Raw genomic sequence first — 5,459 nt, forward strand, 5'->3', positions numbered from 1 at the left:
GTATTTTTATGGTTTCCCATCTTACATTTAAGTCCATTATCCATTTTGAGTTTATTTTTGTGTATGGTGTAAGATCTCTGGTGTTGGCACTAACAATTTTCTGATTACCTTACAGAGAGATACAGATAAATTTAATAATTGAATTTTCCATAGTTTTGAGGATCTGCAGGAGTTCTCTTTATCATTTCAGCATACAACAGCTATTCTTCAGAACTATAATGTGCCTTTGTCTTTGAAATTTTGAATCATATAAATATTTGTGTTTTTCTCTTTGTATTGAATAATAAAAGGATTACAACTGAATTATTCATCACTAGAAAAAATAGTGCATGCATACTTTATGTAACTTTATCACTAGCTTTATCTTATCTTCTTATCCTCATTTTGCTTTAGTTCTCATGAATTTTTAACATTGAAAAAATATTCTGTAGAAAGAAATAATTTGGATAGGTAAATAAAATTATAATACATATAAAAGTGAAAATTTCTCTTCTATTCCCAACTCACCGGCGTCCTCCCCACAGTCAACCACTCTCACCAGTGTCTTGGGTATCTAGTGCATTCCTTTAAAGGCAATTTATACATTTCCAATTGTATATGCATTCTATATCACTTCACATAAATTACAGTTTAACCACTATTCTATGTCTTTATTTCCAATTGGGGAAAATACAGTGTATATTTACATAGTACATTTGTAATCTCTCCTTTTGTAATATCTTTTTGACATATTTTGATCTTCTTATTCTATTTTCCACATTTCTCAACTCCTCTGCCACATTAATAATCTGCTCATCTCTTTTCATTGCTTTCTGGGAAATTCTCTCAGCTCTCACTTTTTGTTCATTAATTAATTCTTCACCTGTGTCTAATTTGCTGTACAAGACCTCTATGAAATTGTTTAACTTTATTGACTATATTTTTCATTTCTAGAAATGATATTGGATTCTTTTGAAAATCTGCCCATTTTTCCATATTTAATAGATATAACATGCAAAAGGTCATCTCAATTATCATATATCCTTATTTAACTTAAATTTCATTGAACTAAAAAAATGTAGAAACTTTATAGGATTTGAACATATAATATTTGACAACATTTTAAGTTAACCTGGACCTGAGTTAGCATAAGAATCTAATAACAATTTCAAACATTTTAATATTGTTTCTACAAAAAAAAAATCTGTCCGTTATAGGGAAAGAAAATAAAAAGAATTTTTTCATTATTCATTGTTATGGCAGCAATTAGTCCATGGTGTGAGAAGTTGCTTTTTCATTCAGATGCTTGTTCTTTTTCTACCCCTTTATTTAAATAAGAGGTGAGAGTGAAATCATTGTAATTAACCTGGTTATTAACTGGTGACATAGGAAAGATATTTGCCAGTCAGTCACACCTGGGAACAGGTCATTAGTCAAAATGGGCGTGGCCACTGCAAGTGCTTGAAATCTGAGATAAATAAGCTCCTGAACAAAGGAGTTCCTCCTTTTGCTCTGTCCTGTTCTCTTGGGACTCTTGTTGCAGGGGGTATATTCTCATGCGCCTGTATTTTCCCACATGGCTCATGGCCATATGGACCACACACGCTGGACTAATGGACTACAAATAGCCTGATGTTCTGACAGACTCAGCTCCACCATGGAATGGAAACTCTGGACACTGGCTTTGCTTTTAGCTCTACTAACTCCTCAGCTGACCTTTTCCAGGACTGGTTTAAGGGAAATGGGACTTTGAAAACCGAATGATGTAATTCCATGCAAATAAAGCTTTCTACTGAAGCATAGTAACCTCCATCTTGTATAAAAACTGCTGCTTGAAATTTTCTGCTATTGTTAGATAGTCCCTTGTTCTGTAAAATCTGTCTTTGTAAACTGTCATTTTTAGACAGTCTCTTATTCTGTAAAATGACTTTGTTTTTTAGCTCAAATAATAGAGAAGATAAACTAAGCTGTCTGACCTTGCAAGTTAGCCATCTAATGTAAGGAGCTAATACTGATAATACTCCCATACTCTCATGCCAGGTATTTATTAGATATGATATATACACAAGGTTACAAGCTGTCTGCAAAAATAACTTACACAAAGCTCTTTGTAAAGTCTGCAGAAGGTCCAGAAAAAACATATTTGGGAGACAAAGAACTGGAAGCATATAAATAGAGAAAGCTTCCTCCATGTTTTTGTTCAGAATTTGACAGAGATATTCTGCTCTGAGCCTACGCATAATAAAGACTCCTAATTAATTGGCTTGTTAAGGCATCTTGTATCTAACTCGATGATTTACGATACAACACTACCACATATCATCTTCCCGTGGAGGCTTCCAGAAGTTCTTATTCCAGTAAAGCCCCAAGAACCCATTCCCACTGGCAATCAAGAAGGGCAATCCATGCAATTCTCTGATAACAAGACCATAAGGAAATCATTCGTGGATTTTTTTACATTTATATGTCTTCTATTGTATTTTTAATTCCTATGTTTACATTTCAATTTAAAGATCCTACCTTGTTATTTAAATGGGAATTAATTAATATAAATAAATATACTTATTTTATAGTTTTATGTGACTTTTGAGAACTTAAATTCTCCTATTTCCCCATGTGCTCTATGATTTTGGATTATGTCCTTATCTTCAGTGGGGATTTAAATGATGTTTCTTGTTTAACCTGAGGTAAGACCATACCTTCAAAAGTAATTTTGCATTTGTGTTTTCCAGCTATTTACACATATCAACTACTTGGAATCACGTCTTATGTTAAAATAAGTTTAGAGAAATGTTTTCCTCAAAACTTTCTTTCTATACTTGCAGGCATTTTTAATTTTTTTCTAACTCACATTTCACACAATGTACAGCCCTTCTGGGGTTCTGGTTTATGCAGGGGTCTTTGATTTCCCTCTGTAGTGCTGCAATACCTTGTTTCTTGTCCTCATTTAGGAAGTAAAACCAAAGTCAGTTGGTTCCCAAGACAATACTTCCTTTTTCTCACCATATACTGCCTACAACCAAGCGATTGAAGCATCAACTCCTGCATTTACACTCTGGTTTTCAATTTACTGATTATTTTCTTTGTATTTGGCACCTAGACATTGCTTTCCTTTTATGTTTTCAAGATTAACAGGTATTCAAATGAAATTCTAGTGCTATTTTATCCAGAATCTCTATGCATTTATATTGGTAGAATAGGGAAGTTATTTCATTCTACTATGGTGTTTGACATCCTGACTCTTCATACATGTTAACTCTTCCATATGAATTTTGCAATCAATTTGTCAGAAGTGTTTTTAATTCTATAGATTACTTATTGAATAATCTTAAGAGAATTGGGTAGAGGCAGTACATTGTTCCCTAACAAAAATTTTCCCATGTTGCATTTTCCCATATTGTAAATTGAAACTTGGAAATAATTAAACTAACCATAAACCTATAATTAATACCACAGATCTTCATTTAAAAATAAATTGTTGATACTACCTTTAAATAGAAGCCCTACATTTTTCTTTTCACCAACATGCTTTCTTAGGTTTCCTGGTTCCTCAAAACAGCAGTGAACCTCATTTCTACTTTGAGGTTTGCCATGTAAATCACAGTAATGATGCCTGACCACTTAAATATGTGTTCTACAAAAAATGTTTAATTCCCAGTTTGCTTACTAGATTCCAAATTTAGGTTGGTCCATTTCTCATTAATTATTTCTAATCATTAAAACTAGAGTTTTAATTAATTCATTAGAAGATGTTCTATTTTAGTTCTGGTGTCACATTTTTTTTTGTGTCTGATAAAATTAACTATTTTTATTTTCCAGATACTATATCTTTGTCTACATTTGTATTCCAATTTCCTTAGACCTAACTTGCTGCTTAAGCTATCCTTTTCTTAGCATTGTAAATATTTTCTAGTTATTTATGCACTGTCATGATCTGCTTTACTTCCCCTTTTGAAAATGTGGTCATTGCTATTTCAAAATTTTAGTGTTTTATTTCCACTTCTAGGTCTCCCAACTATCTCCTGTTTTGTTTTTGTTTTTTCTCACCTGAGGATATTTTTCCATTGATTTTTTAGAGAGAGTGGAAGAGAGAGGGAAAGACAGAGATAAATATGGATGTGAGATAAACACATTGATTGGGTGCCTCCTGCACTAGCCCCAAGCAGGGCCTGGGCCAGGGAGGAGCCTGAAACAGAGGTAAGTGCCCTTGACCGGAATGGAACTGGGACCTTTAGGTCTGCAGGCTGACGCTCTATGCACTGAGCCAAACCTGTCTGAGCTATTTCCTGCTTTTTATGTATGAATATGGGATATTTTATTCCTTCATGCTGAACTCAATTTTTTTTACTCCCATATAAGGAACAGATCCTTATTTGATTCTTTTACTTACCACTAAATTCTGTGCCTCAACAATTAATAAATGGCCAAAAGAAAGTCATAATGTTGTATTCATGACAGGATTCATTAGAGAGAATTCATTATTATGTGCATTTATCTGGGCTGGATATCCAAAATAATTTAAGTCCTGATTTTAGAGACTTCTAGAACAAAATGGGAGCATGGATAATTTATAGATATGCAAATTTCTGCTAGTAGAATATTTTTTTCCAAGATTTTCTTAATATAAATAAAAATGGTAAGCAATTTCAGGTCAGGAGTCATGGTTTATACATATATTTTCCACATCACCAACTTCATTGACATAGTTACAATCACACTTTAATAATATTTTATTGAATTAAATTCTATTAGAATTATCTCATCAGGCATTGCCCACATGCTCCAGGTCCCTGAATCCTTCACCTTAGGGGTGTTGAGTTCTTAGAAAGGTCAATTCTGAGGTATTTTACATTTCTATCTGGATCACCATAACATCTTTTGCAAATCTGAGACTGTTAAGAACTATCAGGAAAAAATTTCCTGAAATACTTCTGAGTAGCTAGAAGGTTATTTTCCCCCAATATGCCCAATATGTTGGACAAAAAAATTGTTTGACAAAGAAATCCAGATGAGTGATAATGTCTATAAATAACTCAATCTGGGGTCCCCAGTTCACACCAAAGTTCTTCTTTTTTAGTTATTTCTTTCCATTAAGTCCAAAGTCTTACTCTACTTTCAAAAACTTTAGTTAACATAACTTTGGTTATGTTAACTAAAGTTTACATATAGAATCGCCTGGAGAGCTTTGAAATATAGATTGCTGGAGCCCATCCTCAGAGTTTCAGGTTCAGTAAATTCGGGTTGGAATTGAAGATTTGCATGTTTAACAGGTTCCAAAGTACTGCTGATGCTGCGGTGCTGGTGGCACAAGTTGAAAACCACTGTACCACACATGCATGAGTTTTTCAAATTCCATGTTTAAAATTCTTGAACCTCCCTAAATTAATTTATTTTATACTGCTGTACTTTTTATTTTAATATAACATCTAGGACCCCGTTATTCTAAGGTTAGCACTTTTTTTTTCTTTCTCTTTTGAAAA

This window comes from Myotis brandtii, unplaced genomic scaffold (genome assembly GCF_000412655.1).
Source record: "Myotis brandtii unplaced genomic scaffold, ASM41265v1 scaffold249, whole genome shotgun sequence".
NCBI classification, from domain to species: Eukaryota; Metazoa; Chordata; class Mammalia; order Chiroptera; family Vespertilionidae; genus Myotis; species Myotis brandtii.